The sequence below is a fragment of the Diadema antillarum genome, unplaced genomic scaffold, assembly GCF_040938485.1.
Source record: "Diadema antillarum isolate AM-2024a unplaced genomic scaffold, OU_Dant_1.0 scf00000134, whole genome shotgun sequence".
NCBI lineage: Eukaryota > Metazoa > Echinodermata > Echinoidea > Diadematoida > Diadematidae > Diadema > Diadema antillarum.
Genome location: NW_027271023.1, coordinates 4,619,417 through 4,636,655, shown reverse-complemented (window position 1 = coordinate 4,636,655; position 17,239 = coordinate 4,619,417). Strand labels below are relative to the sequence as shown.

The window sequence follows — 17,239 nt, the reverse complement described above, 5'->3', positions numbered from 1 at the left end:
CTAGTGGACAAGGTTACTTTATCATATTCATTATATTGTATGCACACCATTGTAACAAAGATTGTTCCTGTCATGCAGAAAGCTTGTCTGAAAGTTGCCCATAACATAACAATCAATGAACGTAAAAATTTTCGAAATTTTGTTCAGGAGAATTAAGGGAGAACTGCTATAGCTTTATAGCTTATCCCTGGGGAAAGACTACGCGTAGATATGGCTAACATGAATTATTGACATACTTTGTAAAGCCGAGATAAAACTTGCAACAACTTTTTTTTTTCACCATTTACAAAGCATCCCACCGGCTTCTTCGAGGAGAGCATATCCCTAAATCTGATGACTACTGTATTGTAAACTGGATAATTGACACATTTCCCATTGCAGAGACGAGGCAAAAATGGTAGGTGACTTTTGCTCATATTGATCACAAGACAGGTGGGGCGGATAGAATAACATTAAAAAGTCTCTCACATTCGGCACTCGACATGTTTATATTGATTTCATCGGTATTAATTAATCGTGTATGGTACATTTTGTGGCCACAAAAGAAAAAAAAGAGAATAAGATTTCTTTTTTAATACTCCGGAAAAGAAATGGACAAAGGGCAAAAGGGACCTTTGAGACAGTTGAAGAGACCTTTGAAAAGGAAAATCAATGCTGTTTAATTGCCTTTTATAACGAATTTGAAAAAGAATTGTCCAAACACGAAAAACACTTTGTAAAAACAAACAAACACACAAACAAACAAACCTGACTTCCTCCGACTGATTTTCTTCTGGTATCAAAGTGTCCGCTGTCTTTTGGAAGCAATCTGAAAACAGATCTAAACCTCCTCCTCTAAAAGCACACACGCAAGACGAAAAAAAAATCCACACGTTTTCCAGGGAGTTTCATTTAGTGTGACTTTCTCGAACGCAGATATCCTTTCTTGATCCACTTATGTTTAAGAATCTGTGGTAGCATTATTTGGTTTATCTGCGATTTCTTTGTTTTTTCCACAGACCCTTGTTCTAAGTATATGCAATGCACGTATCAGGATTTTCATTTTTGGGCTATATCATATAGCACTGATTATGTCAACCCCGAAAATACTGCGTTGTTATCATTCCCCTAATTTTGCTGTATCAGAAGGTTCTCAACATTAGCGGGTATAACATGTCTTGAGAAGATTATACCAGGGGGTGCACGTCACTAGTCCGACACCCATGAGTCATGTATCCAACGAGTCATACAGCCCACAAGCTCGAAACCAAGCAAAAGGTCCCGTGAGACCGACATTACATCACGTCATCAGTCATGGGCCTTGTTTTCTGAGCGTCGAGCTCATGGGCTGTATGACTCGTGGGTCGTACGGCTCATGGAACTTTTTTTTTTTTCGATGTCGAGCTCCGTGGGTCGTATGACCTCGTGTCAAGGGAGGTTACCTCCCTGGTTCTGCATTAATGTGTGTGTGTGTGTGTGTGTGTGTGTGTGTGCGTGTGTGTGTGTGTTTGTGTGTGTGTGTGTGTGTGTGTGTGTGTGTGTGTGTGTGTGTGTGTGTGTGTGTGTTTGTGTATAGGTGATCACCAGATATGCCGAAATGTGTTGGTGACAATATCTAAAAGCTCTAATCAAAGCCTATGAGCAATAATGAGCGTGTGAGCTATACCAAATGTGCTTCATGGAATGCATGATGCGGACTTCTGCGTGATTTCAAACAGGAGTGGTCCCTTTTCCAGCGGTTTCCCATCCCGCGTCCCTCACGCTCAAGACGGAGTATTATGTTATTGGGCTTCCGTTAGTATGCTGTCCTTACGGAATACGAGAGGGTGGAGACAAATAGTTTGTTAGAGAGCTGAAATGGAAACCCGATCCGGAAACGCTCTTGACAACTCTGGTATTCATCTTGAGCGGGCAATGTTTATAAAAACACGTCCAATGGGGATTTGAGTCTCCTTCTTCATACCCTATATGTCGCCCGGGCGTATCAAGTGTCATTCCAATCATATCTTTCTCATTCTAGGGTTTTTTGCTTTCTGTTTTAAACCTCTTGTTTTTCATTTCCTCACTATCGTCCATACCATCTTCTCGGTTCTTCGTTGAATTACGTCCTAGAGAAATAGGGCGCCTCCAACAACAAAACGGAAAAAACAATGGCCTACGGAAGGATATGGCTTATATGGAAAAATGAATGCACGCCAGCTCTTATCAAGTCTTGTGTTCTATTATTTATTACGCAAGCACTGGCATTAAACTTTTATTCGAGCTACACCGATGAAGCACGAGGGGGGAAACGCAGCTCCTCTTCCACTTAATAATGAAAAGCCAATCATCAGGTGGTGTGATGGGCCAGTAATTAGATGGAAATAACCCAGTCACCCAGCGCACCTGTCTTCTGGTCAGAGAAAGCCCCGAGATGTGTTCCGGCAAAGCCAATAGTAATCGATCGGGTCCGGGTGTCCTCCGAAGAGAAGGCAAAGGCGGCGGAGTGCAAAACGGAGTGTAATGAAAACGGCCGGATTTATGGCTGATCAAATCGACATCATTCATTGAAGTCGTGCGGTTGATAGGAGCGCGAAATTCAATACGTGGGGGGAAATCCTACCATGGATATCACTCCGCCTTGTTGTAATCGCCTTTTTCTTTCCGCAGACACGCATTTTGCCAAGCTGCCTGAAACAATATACCGGAATGACCTCAGCTCCGAGTAGCTCCACTTTTCGCAAATGAATTCGTGTGTCTAGCTTAAAGGCAACACGCCATCAGGACACCACGGGAAAGTTTTTTGGCATTGATCGCTCTCGTTGTAACTAGTTGGAGATAGGGGAGAATGGACAAATTGTTTATGAAAAGTTTCCTATTGTTCTTACGCGATTCTTTAAAGTGGCCACCTCATGGCAGAATGTATGGAATACAACCAGCTATCTATTCATTTGCTCTTTTTTAATACTGCTCCAACAGTTGGAATAACATACTGGATATATGTACACTTTCAAATAATCGCGTGATAAGCGTTGCAAACGCGTTGCTTACATGCCTTGGTATACTTCTTTAATGTTTACTTTCCGACCGGATTCCGTCCGAACTGCACAGTATAAGGAGTATTGTAAAAAGAGGATATGTGATCCATATTGTGTAATTGTGTAATCTTATTTTAAAGTTGAGAGATGCTGAGATGTGTTAGTGCATTTTTTACATCATGCTGAAATTTATTGCACTCACGATTTCTACGATTGGCATTGATGTAGACGATCATATCCCTTCAAGCTTTATATTACTCGTTCGTTCTCAAGCTTTGTAGGAAGATGTATTACATTTCGTTCTTAGGATACCTACATCTGGTTTTTTCAGCCTCTTGCACTAATCAACCCATGTACAGTAGGCCTACATTTGGATTAAAATGATGCTACCAGGAACATGGTTGCAATTTATTGCCATTACCTGGTCAGCAAAGGGGTCATTAGATTGTCTTCCTTTGACTAATGCCATTCATACAGAAGACTTTTATTCATTCGTTTCAGTGTCCTGACATTATTCGGCCTCTACAGAGAAGAAAGCCCACATCAGTGTGCACACAGAAAAACAAATCATGAACATACAAACTAAAAAAATTAAACTGGGCTAATGCCTCTTAGAGAATTACGGACGCCATTCATGTATGCCGAATGGGGGATTCTATATACGCCGGAATCGATCTATGTGTAGATATTACCCCTTTTTATTAGAATGTGCCGCTCGAATTCATTTGTGTGCTTCAGGGAAGATTCGCAAAAATGAGATCCCAACTGATTCTGTTTCCATTATCTGTGTAAGGCTTGAAAGCTTCTTTAAGTGTTTTGGCACAATTATGATTTCTTTGATATCTCTTTGACAGAGAAGAAGATAATCAACGTTTTACTGAAAGTTATAACGCCCACGCATTTTGTGTTTTATTACTCAAGTTCAGTCCTTCGCAGGCACGCCAAAACTTTCTCTCGTCGATAGAACCGTCAACTCTGGCTGAAAACCGCATGTTGACTCAGCAATGTCAACTTGGTTTTTACTCTTTGTAGTGATATATTTGATTATCTGCTCTAGCCGATTACAGTTACATGTATCTTACAATGTATGAAATCTTGAGAACAGAGTATTAAAAATTCAGTTTCAGTTCAATGACATTATTTCCAGCAAACAATAGCCATACGTACAAATAACAAAGCAATCTTTTTGAACATGTTGGGGGTATATCTCTCGAAGTGAAGTACTTTTTTCATGAGGAGTGGCATGCAACTTATTCCAAACTTTAGGACCAGTATATCAGACTTTATGCTTGTATTCGCGAGCATATCTTCCTGTGACGTTGTGTGTGCAGGTGAGAAGATAGAGATGATGACAGTCGTGTTTTTTGATTGCCTGTTTCACATCAATACTGTTGTGCAGAGAATTTTTGGAGCTGCTTTTGTTGTTTGTCAGTAACTGCCTTTTTCATCATCATCAAAATTTTGCCCTTTTAAATCACTTGGCGCGTAACGTATTTGTCCCCTTTTCTATGTCAGTTCGTTTCTTTTATTTGTTTTTTTTTCTTGTGTCTCTTTTCATAGCATTGCTTTCTTTGTTTTTGTCTTGCTCTGTCTCGTCTTACTTTTGTTTTTGTTTTTCGCATGCTTCCCCATCAAAAATCTTATAGGATCTTTACCTGTTTTATGCAACTGTTATTTTTGCTTTGTGTATTTGATGGTTACACAATCAGCAAATAAGTCTTTTCACTGATTCTTGTTTTCTCAGTCCGTAATATATATAAAAAAATAACGCAAGGTTTCTTTGAAATAAGAGATTGTACCATAATGTTTTGTCTTATCAATTACATTTTTGTTGTCGGCTCTGTTATATTTGATTTTGTTTTAATCTGCTGAAGTAAATCAATTTGAAGTTTAGTAAATTTAATCATCTTTAAACTTTAGACGTCTTTGGTGGTACGCGTGGGTTTGCAAAGCATTGCTTTGCAAGGATACCCGGCGGGCGCAATATGTGGATCCACTATTGTATAAATCCGAAGAATCCGTTACATTGCTTTAATCCCCCGCAGGTTTCGACCATTTAGTTATCTTGGATGAAGCACTCTTGGGGAATTTTCTCCATTTCACACATGAGCCAAAAGTCTAGAACGATCGCTCCGTCAATGATCGTCAGTCATCCTTCGTGGAGTAATTAAATAAGAAATACGTGCAACATTGTCAGTCCATACTTCTTTTTCTCTATAAGCAGAGCATATGTTTGATGAACGGATGCGTCATAGAAGTGCCACTGTTATCGCTACGTAATTTTATATAATTTCTGCAGCACTTAGCGTTTTGCCCGCGGCCGATAGGGGGCTTGTGTATGACATGCATATCATTTATTTGTAATATGTTGGTATAGCATCATTATGCTGCCAATAATAAAGAGAATAAAGGGTATAAAGTAATAATGATAATTATAGTTTTGTAATATTTTGGTAATTTGATTAAGATGAGATTTTGATTAAAGTTTCATGTATTCTGTTGTTGTTAGAAATAATAAATGAAAAAAATGTAAATACATACCCAGAAGGAGAAATGTATGTATTGGATTATACAACAGAACACCACCTGCTTCAACAAGTGCAAGTGATCGGATACACAGCTTACATAGAGAATATGTTTTCACGTTAATTCATTTCTGATTCTATCTGCTTCTTTTTTTCATCTGCCAAAATTCTTTAGTCTTAAGCAAATTTTCCTGATGTTAAATTGATTGCCATATATGTTTTGTATGTTCTGTGTCATATGAAATATGAAGTTTTGTATTTTTTTTTTTTTTGGTATTTGATATGATGTTTGAACGATTGTATTGATATAAACCCAGAGTTTTGTGTCATCATGATATATTCTTGGTGAATGTAATATTGATTGTTGTTTTGTAATAGTGCATAAACGATGATTTTATTGTAATGATGGAAAATATGTGTGATTATGATAATGATAATTTGAATATTGTTGCGGGGAATAAGAAGAGGTTGAAGGAGGGGAAGTGGAAGAAGAAGTAAGTTTACAAGAAGGGGAAGAGAGAAAATGAAGAAGAAGAAGATGAGTTGGTGAGAAGAATTTGAATTGAAAGGACTATCTTTTAGTAAGGTTCATGTATAAGTAATGATTATTATTTATGATAATGAGAATAGTAATGTTAGAAATTGTAATTGCAATATTCGTTTTTGCTTTGTTGGTGGAAAAGGTTAATGTTATTGTGTAACAGTTGATATTCTTTTTTTATTCTATGTATTTTTGTATATATTTTGATGTACATTGGATTCATGCTAATTCATGTAAAATGTCCGCAATTGCAGCCTGAGGGCAGCAACTAATGTTATCCAAGAAAATACCTTTTTAAATTCAATTCAATCCCTTGACAGGGAGTAAGATTCTCCTACGCTATCTCACAAATAATCAGCAGCTATAGCTGCTCTGAGTTCTTGGTTCAAACAATCATATTTCTGGGTAGTAAGGCCGACCATTATTATTATTTTTTTGTTTGTTCCGTGAGCGATCACCACATCGTCAACTTGGTCGCCAAAAGTCACTCTATACCCTACGCATCATCCTAAAGCCAACGGGCCATGAAAGTTAGATCCCTAATCACTTTCGTCATGTGCGGTATTTGCGAGCTCCGCTCACAATCATCTTCCCTTTCCCCCCAATCTTCCTGGTTGGGGCCGGAAAGAAAATGGAGTGTTTATCTCAAGGAGTGTGTAATACTTAACTAAGCGAATCAAACGTGACACTGGCTCCGTGTGAGTGAAGCCACCGCGATGATTGCCAAGGTTGTTTGGATCTGTGCGAAGCAGAGAGATGGAGAGCAAATTTCGGACTGCAAATATCCCCTGGACTCGAGTGTCGCCCTTTGGGGGAAAGATAGAAGTCCCCCAATTGGATGCAACGTGAAAGCAAGTGAGTGGGAACGGGATATCAGAGGAAAATGAAGCTATAGTCCAGACTGATAATGTGTCTGATCGAAATTTGGCAAACATTAATTTTTCAGATCCATACTGTAACTTTCACAGCTGAATAGATGTATTCACGTTCTTAATGATAACGAAGACGCCTCCTACATTAAAAAAACAAAAAACAAAAACAAAACTCAAATCCCGCGAGATGTTGCAAAGTCCCCCAGAATAACGTCGCGTTTTTCAAAGTCATAAGAGGCCTTGATACGACACGTTGATGGTATCAGTTGAGAATCATTTCTGTTCAGTTAAGTCGGTTTTTGAAGCAGAAAAGTACTTATGAAATCTGAAACCAGTAAACATCTCAACATGGGTAAAGGTGGGATGGCATTTCATGTTCAAGTTGCCTGGGAGGAATAAAGTAAAATGAATGACACAGCGATTTTAGAAATGAATACAAAAGTTACGGAATATTCGATTTTCGATTGTTGTCAGGATGGGATAATTTTGGTTAGATACCATCACATATGCATAAAGGAACTTTGGGGGGGGGGGGGAGTGGTTAAAAAGACCCTGGTTTGAATGAAAGTATTTTAGTGTTTATCCCGATGTAAAAATTCCTGCGAACTGTTATGGCATTCAACTTGCCTTGTCAAATCTACAAAACTTCTTTCATATTTGGATGTTCGAACTCAGAAGTATCTAACACAGATCATTCACAATGATGCAAGGTTCATGGTATATGAATATAGGAGCCCAATTAAGTCCTCCGCAATGAAGTTCAGCAATTATTTATAATGCTACACATATTATAACTGTACTATGAAGACAATCTTCAGTGAAGTGTCTGTAAAAATTGAATATTGATTTCAGAAAGTTCCAAACCCCTACACTGCCTAATTTGTAGCTTGGTTTATGATGCATTATCTTCTCAACAGCCGTTTCTCAGCAAAATTCCCTTCATGGCTGTAATAATGATAATAATAATAATAATGATGATGATAATAACAATAATAATAATAATAATAATAATAATTATAATAATAATAATATTAACAATAATACATTCTGCTTATATAGCGCATGGTACAGTAAAGTCTCTATGCGCTTTGCAATAATTCTTCCAATAAAAGGGGGAAAAAAAGGGGGGGGGGAGGGAATCAACATATTGCCGCCTTCCACATTCCACAAGCATTTACTTTAAGGTAAATACAAATAATTTTAAGGGTTATTGTGATGCATCCCCCTCCTCTTAAATGAAACATGAATATTCATGACTACGGTAGCTATTGATACAACGAGTCATAAGAATGTTTCAGCAGCACTTAAAGGGGCCCTGAAATCCAAATGCATGTTGATTCGTGTTGATTTATGATACCCTCAGCATCACTTTTGCCGTAAAACGAATATCTAGACACATTCCATATATTTTCAACGATTTTTCTTCTATTCTTCTTCAGGTTACTTGGGAACGCCCACAAAAAAAATCCTTCCAAACCAATACTCTTGAGATGACATCATCTGTCAATCATTGCTAAAGTACTGAAATGTTTAACAAAAGACATTGGAAGTGCGCCTTCCTCTCGACTCAGCATAACTTGCATGTTTCTGTGATATTAATATGACTAACAAAAGACATGGCGAGGGAACATGCAAGTTATAATGAGTCGAGGGGTAGGTGCATTCCAATGTCTTTTGTTAAACATTTCAGTACTTTAGCAATGATTGAAAGAATAATTCTGTCAATCATTGCTAAAGTACTGAAATGTTTAACAAAATCCTTCCAAACCAATATTCTTGAGATGACATCATCTGATGAAGTCATCTCAAGAATATTGGTTTGGAAGGATTTTTTGTGGGCGTTCCCAAGTAATCTGAAGAAAAATAGAAGAACAAAATCGTTAAATATAGATGGAATGTTTCTAGATATTCGTTTCACCACTGCAAACGTGATGTTGAGGATATCATAAATCAACACAAATCAACATGCATTTGGATTTCAGGGCCCCTTTAATGTCGACTGCTCGTTATCCCGTCCTCAGTATTAATAACTACATAATTGATAAGTCTCCGTGTTCTCGCAGCCATCCATAGTCCTTGGGGACTTCCGCTTCCTAAAGAGTCAGATCCTGGATTGCTGGAGAATATTGATTATTGGCAAATTAACTTGACAAACTTAGGGGCTCGCTGAAAGGACTATGAGCGCGCTTGGTAACTTTGTGTGTGTGTGTGTGTGCGTGCGTGTGTGTGTGTGTGTGTGTGTGTGTGTGTGTGTGTGTGTGTAAATTTCTCAAATTGCCTCAGGTTAGATAATACGTATTCAGATTAATGTTTGACTTTGCAAATGGCAGAGCTGTGTGAATAATGTCAGTTTGTTTCAACTTGCGAGATGCATTTAGGATGCTTTCCTGCTATATGTGATCATCAATATTCTGCTATACTAGACGGAAGTTTTCGAGTTTTGTTGTGTTCTGGTTGACGAAGTGAAGAGTCATTATTTGAACAATGAAATGACACTATTGATGGGAAAACCTCATTCCAAAAGTGAACACTGATTATCGATTTTCCAAGGTTGAAGCTAGAAATCACTATAGATTTTCGTCTAAAAAGTTATTTCGGGAGTATCACCTTGTTTTCTTAATTTGATTTTTAAATTTACTTTGCCTCCGTTCTCATATAAAAAAGTCATGAAAATGTCGCACATTTAGACCTTCTGTAAACAATTCCGTCTCCAGGATTCCTGAGTTTTCCCTGAGGGTGTGTGTGTGTGTGTGTGTGTGTGTGTGAGTTTATGGATGTGTGTGTGTGTGTGCACGTATATTGGCAAAATGATACCAGACTTCGGTATTAAATGTCGCTGTAGGCTACAACGAAACAGTTGCTTCATAAATGCAGCACCCACGAGCAGCCGAAGCCCCGGTTCAACGAACGGGAGTCTATTTTCATCGGCATCGGGTAGCTCAAGCAGTGTTATATATTGACTCTCCGTGAGGTGCCAATTTGCTTGTTGGCACACGGCAAAAATGCTTCTAAAACATCCATTAATGATGAGAGGGTGGGCCCACTTCACACCCAATCTGACAAATCACATCTTACACCCTCGGCAATATAAGCCAAAGGCACTCACATTTCTTTCTTGTCCTTGTTATTTTTTCTTACATTTTCTTACATAGATTGAAACTCAAATCCTTCATATATCAAACATGAAGCATAATACAAACACTGAGAAATTAAAAAGTAACAGCAACAGAGAAACATTGTATACATAATGATTTAACTGACGAGAGTACGAAGGCGTTCGCACTCCATAGTTGACAAAAAAAAATCCCCCACAAAAAACATGAATCTGCTAAACTAATACGCACACATACGCCCCCAACAACAACAACTACAACTACAACAACAGCAACAACAAAATTAAGAAAAAAATGAAAAAGAAAAGTTCCAAGGCCTGATAACACGCCTAATGGCCATCTCCACTGTACGTTATTTGAAAATAATCTAAGATGAAGATAAATCACTTGTTGGGACTAATTTCCTGGTTTGGCGCTTTTATTCTATTTCCCCTTCTGATGCGATATTTTAAACTCTCTCTCTCTCTCTTTCAAATTGCAAAAACCCGTAGGTCTTCGATATTAAAGTTGTAGTTTCAAAAGTTTTACGCATATCGTAAACTGTCATGTATAGATTCTTATGGAATCCTCTTTTACAAACAACAAAACAAAAGTGAAAATACACATTCATCCCAAATAAAACATAATGTACATGACACACGCGCGCACCTATACGTACACATAATACACTCATAAGGACACAAACATAATACATTAAACCTACTTATACTTATAAACTATGACGGGGGTGTTTCATAAAGCTGTTCTTAAAGTTACGAACGACTGAAGAACGACTGAAGCACGTTCTGATGTGCTATACTTATCAGAATTTCAATAATTCACCACAAGAACTGATCACGAGTCGTTCTTAAGTCGTTCGTAACTTTAAGAACAGCTTTATGAAACACTTCAGAGCCATTCAGTCAAATTATTGATGATGATCACTGGTTCTCGTCATTCACTGGATCAAAACTGACAGCCTATGATGATAAAGAGTTCAAAACCCTGAATACTTTGACGTAGTTTTCAGAATTCAAATCACTCACTTGATATGGGAACCAGGCAACAAAAACCGTGAGATTTCTTTCTTTCTTTCTTTCTTTCTTTTTTTTTCTGATATGCCAGTGCTAGAAATCACTCGATCACAGCATGAATTACTTACTGGGCAAAATTATGACTGGCGAACAAAAAAAAAAAAATGATTGATAGGTGTCCTACTCGATGCGTAAAGTGCCGATGGCTGGGGAAGCGCTATTGTCATGGCAACAGAGCAAGTTCATTTCACGGGATAGTCTTTCAGTGTATGATGCAGAGCGATAAAAGTGTTGAAAGGTCAAAACAGAACGGATGACCAGAGGGTATATTCGAGATCATTAGGAGGACATAACCACCAACACCAAACCTGTCTCAAAATTTTCAGCGATATTTCATTAAAGAGCTATTGGAGCATTAGTGAAGTTTAATATCCTTACTCGTTTTTCTATAACACTACAGTCTGCAAAAAGATAAAGGTTAGAGTCAGCCGCTGTATTTCCATCTTTGAAATCTGAAATGTGAAGTGAATGTCCATGGCATAATCTGCATTATATTTCTCCATTCATCTCGAATGATAGACCTTATAACATTGCACGGGATGTTCCTTAAGCCTGTTCCGTAAATCTTATGGGAAGTAACAAACCCCATTGCCACTCTAATGTTAAGAATATTACTTTTACTTTTCTTTAATAATTTCACAGTAACATTTCGATCGATTCGTATTCACCTGACTTTAACGAAATGAGGTCTCACATGAAATTTACCTTTATAACGAATGACAAAATTAATCATGAAGCGGAAAATACATACGTCAAACAATACAAAAAATGGATGTCCATTGTAATTATTTCACTACAAAACAGCGGCTTGATCAACCAAGCAAGACAATACGAGGGTTAATGAACAGAGCATCTGAGAGATGTTTTGGCGTTATTCAGTTCATATAATCATTACCACTATTTTCAGAATTCAAATTGACTTTACATTGATTAATTAAATCACGGAAGTATCACTGAAAAAAAAAACAGAATAAGAATGAGAAATTTTTGAACTTCAAAAGTTAAATTTTTTCAGAATTGAAAAAAAAAATCATCATTGATTATTGGCCGTTGAAGAAAGTGTTCCCTTGACCCAACCAACCACTAGCACTTTACCCCATTCAGAAACGCTCCTCCCCGCTGCTGAAAAAAGGTTAGCATCCCCCTCTTCTCCCTCTCTTATTTCCCTCACGTCGTAATATCTTACACACGTACACATCCCTGTATACTTTCCTCGCACTTACAGTGTTCTCTTCTCACTTTAATACTACTCCTTTACACTTGCGTGTGTGCCGTGCGCGTATGTTCCGTAAAGGCTGTTGTATGTTTTCTCAAGGAGCTCCAAACTGAAGCTCCTTGGCTTTTTTTTTGGATTCTGTAATATGACGACGCTCTTTTTGAGTTACCATGCTCTTGAATTGATGTGTCGATAAAATGTTACAAAGTATGACATTAAATAGTTATTTTCTTTGGCTTTTGAGTCAATTTCTTGCCGCAAATTAGCATCTCTTGAAATGTTTTGCTCGTTAATCTACAATACGCTCTGTAATAGATAATCAATCACTTTATTATCTCCGACTAGAAATGTTCAGTTGTAAAGGGTGACCTCTGCATGATAACCCCTCGTTGGGACTTCAACAAGAATTCTTAATCTAATTTGCAAAGTGACAAGAACGCTAATGTCGATAGTGAAAATCGTAAAAAAATGAACATATAGCAATCACCATAGAAATACACTTGAACAACCATGCGGGGCGGGGGGGTGGGGGGGACGCAATTGTTCGAAACACAGTCTGAGTAATTACGGATAAACATCGAGGTGAAGTAACCATGAAACCACCTGAGACTGTAAACCAATCGATACTACACTGTGCTCGATCATATCATTTTCTTTTACGTTTTGCTCAACTTTTTGGATTGTACCACGCAATATTGACTTACGCATGTATCGACCATATCTTTCTTGTTTTTGTTGTTGTTTATCTTCTTCTGGATACCTTTCATAATATAGAAAATGACATGGCAACTAATCGATAACTTGGCAAACCATTCATTATTTCGTGTACGTTACACGGGGAAAAGATGACTGCAGTAAGAAATGTTCGTGCTTACATTTAAAACTGTAAGCAGTGTCCGAAGATGTCAAGGTTTCAAGTCCATGCCACAGCATTACTGGAGGGATATTCAATAATTGAGGATCTCTCACGGAAAGAGAGGATCACCTTTCGCATTTTCTTGTCTTTAAATTTCATCAGTTTCACCCAGGGCGACCAAGTTAATGTATCAAACTCCACTATTGATAAACAGTGTTTTTTTTTTTCCCCCGAGAATAGAAAGACAGAAAATGTGCCGAACTTGAAAACAACAACTAACAACAATAACAACAACAGGAACAACAACGACATTAACAACAATAACAACCAAACTTTTTAGCGTTGACATTAATCGGCCAATCAGATTACAACGATTTTGTTTACGCCCGCTTTTGTATCAGAGCGCGCTATTTTTGTGATAAGGGTGCTTCTAGTTCTATACTAACGTGATTTCAACAAACTGCAGTGGACGGCGAAAGACACCCGCAGGTCATATTATTCAATCATTCTCCACAAAGAATATAACTATTGGTGGCACTTCGCCTTCTGAAAGGAGAATCACCTAAGTTTACCTCCGTCGTGCAACAATTCACACCACTACAACTTTTTTTTTTCAATCACTATGGCAGCAGCTGTGAGTATTAAAAGTACAATTCCACTTCAAGCTCAAGTTGGTAAAAAACGATCTGGTAAAACAAAAACAAACAAATAGTACACGTCGGAGGCACAAACACAAGTAGATGACGTAAGGATATCACTCCACTAGGCTTTCACAAATCTTCTCAACGTTTTACTTAAAGTACTTTTAATTTAGTCTACTTTTAGGTAAAATTTTACTTAAGCATATAAAATCACCTCGTCTGAAATGTGTGTTTGTCGTTCCGGAATGACACGTTAAACTTTTCCATATATAGCTCTATCATGTTATGACTAATTTTAATGAAATTTTTACCATTCCGTATGGTTGATTTCACTCTCATTATCAAAGCCAGCTTGAACGTGGTGAAGTGTACACTATTAGTTATTGCGTAATCCTATAAATATCATATTTGACCATGCATTTCTGCAAATCCCATTGATGGAAAAAGGATTTTGCCTTTTTGTTTGCCTGTTTGTTGCTTGTTTGTTAGTTACAGATTACTATATGCTGCTATGAAGTATCCCTTTTGGACATTAATGTCCCCTATTTCAATTTGACGAGTATATCATAATACAACACGAAATAAAACTTGCACTATACACACATAGCACAAGATGCATGCGTTTCTCCGGAGTGAGCTTATGGACCCTAACGCTATCCTTGAGCGGATGTGCGAAAGACTTATAAATCCGAGCCACCAAGCAACTGCGAACTTACCCGAGGGATCCCCACTTGGCACTACCGGTAAACCTGGAAGGTGGTGTGTTGGTACTTCTGGCGGAATCCATGGTCTTGTTCTTTGAGGGACGACCTCTCTGGTGTACGAAGCGAGAAGACAATGTTATGTTGTCCTCTACACTGCATAATTTTGGGACTGTATACTTCCCCCTCCCTCCCCGTGCCCTTGACGCCAGAGCGCTTCTCACGTTACCTCAGCACGGACTAAGAAGCTGTAAGGCGGAGTTACCGGGGGAGCACCGTGAGAGATGTGTTATCGACTTCGACCTTATCGTGTTTCTGTTTTGAACGATATCTCCTCAAATCGCCATGGACAACGATTCTTAGATTTGATTTCTCCTTTTTCAAAACTGAAGCCGCACATCGATCTCATGCAACATTTAGGATGTATTCTGAAATACAGCACTTCTTATCATGAATTATCAAGGAGCCTGCAGCATAAAGTGTGAACGCAACCCCCCAAAGAGACAACTTTACCCACCCTAGATTGGAAGGAGTGATAAGTCTTGTGCGATTATTTTACAGTTATATGGACTCCCATTTAAGGGATTACCAGTCCTGTTACTGCCCAAGGTAGATCTTGTCAACTATTGTGTCTCCAGATCCTCCAAAGACGGTTGATGGATTACCGTATTCTAAAGCTAACAACCCTCGGCGCAATATCAGACATTACCAGTTGTAATGCGGGATTTTGAAAACACTGAAATAACGCTCTCTGAGTGGGCTTAGAGTGAACGCAAATAACGCGAGTAATGAATGCAACCTCCCCGATTCTTGATAAAAAAAGGAGGGCTGCTTATCCCGGTTTCGATAAGTCCCGTGTGTGGAATATTGACCCCAGGCAATATCTTGAAGATTTCCATCTAGCTTCCAAGTTGGTTTCCCGGGACACAATCCCTTATCAGCCCAGAAAAGTAAAAATCGAAGATTTAACGTGTTGATGTGTCAGAGATTGTCCTGCAACTCGACAGTCCTACTGAAACGCATGTCCATTATCATTCAGTTATCACGCTTGTGCACAACACACACACACACACACACACACACACACACACACACACACACACACACACTCACAGAGAGAGAGAGACCTTCTTATTCATATACTTTTTAAACACGTATTTACAAAATATTATATTATACAATTTTGTGCATGCGTGACTATGAAACATTCTTAATGTAAGTTTCTCTTACATAATACGGTCATATCATACTTGCTTGTTAAGTACATAATAGGCCCTATATAAAATCAGTGTGTCCGTCATATTTGACAAATGGAACTGAACGGACATATAACGAGATAGTATAGGTTCATGAATTTGGCAATATTTTTCTCTTGAATATATTCGGGGTTTTTTTCTCCAATTTCTGTTAAATGAACGAAACAGAGAGAATGGCTTGATCAATACCATTGATACTGCAGTATATTGCCATCATCCTGAACTAATTTTTTTTGTCATCAACCTTTATCTTCTTCAATTACACTTGACGAACTCTTAGTCCAAGAAATCGTACTTATTTATGCTGGTATATACGCGATTTTTTTTTATGGTCTCGCTACATGCGCTTTATAAATATGTACATAATATGTGACGAATAAAGTGGCATGTTTGGTCTTTGCAAGATTTCTGATTGTTTGTTGGATACTGGTCTCATCTTTTATTATCTCTCTATGTCCTTTCCTTAATTCAATAATTACCCGTTCCACTCGCGATAATGTTTTCAACTTTGTCAGTGTTATATAGTGCGCAAGGTGTATGATATGTCTGTGGGTCTATTGGATGATTGCTTTTGCCTTTCCTGCTATAGATTCAGGTGGAGCCACTTTTTTAAGGTAGTATGGGGATACTTGCACAGCCTTTGCCGTTTTCCAGGTCATGCAAGCAAACAGGATATCATTATTAATTTATTTGCCTCCTCATAGACCAAAATAATCAGATTACACAGTCATGACATGTCAGAACGGACCCAACACCTTTCGAGTTCAGATATTGGCTGTTATTTTCGCACCTCGTCAGCACTGTCCGGTTAAGTTTCCTTAGACAACTTGACATCAGCCGATATGGAAAGAAGCAAAGCTGTCATAAGTGATCGACCCATCTTTGCTCCCTATAAGAAATGGATGTTAACGAGAAAATGAAAATGGAATGACAAGAAAAAAGAAAAAAAAAAGAAAAAAGAAAAATCAGCTTACGGAAACCAGTTCCAGCTATGTCCATGTCATCCCTATATGGAAAGGCAGTATAAAAAGTCCTCTTACCGAGGCATGAGGGGCACGAAAGAGGAGGAATACTTTGATTAAACATGACAACAGAACCGCTAAAATGCCTCACGTTGATCTTAGTGGGTAGTTGACTTTTTAGAAATTTTTCAGTTGTTATGCATTACCCTGCTGTGTAATTTTAACTTGTTTCCCTTTTTTTCTAATCTTCTTATTTCATTGTAATGAGGACTGAGGATTGAGGACTAAACGGCAACTTATAATGTTCGGAACAAGAACAATTGTGTTCTTTATCTTGTATGTGTTTATTTGTTGTTTTTCATTTTCTTCTCTGTTGTCATTTTTGTACATATATATGTATACATATCTTTTAATTTCATGAAGCGCCATGAGCACCAAAAGGTGGACCTGTGCGCTATTATACAAGTAGCCCCTACGCGTTCATTGT

General features: G+C 38.1%; 1 pseudogene; it reads right to left on the bottom strand.

Annotated features, from left to right (window-relative positions):
• LOC139720863 (leucine-rich repeat-containing protein 71-like) overlaps positions 1-14,620 on the bottom strand; it is a 112,242-nt pseudogene extending 97,622 nt beyond the window's left edge.
• Positions 14,621-17,239: the final 2,619 nt, after the last annotated feature.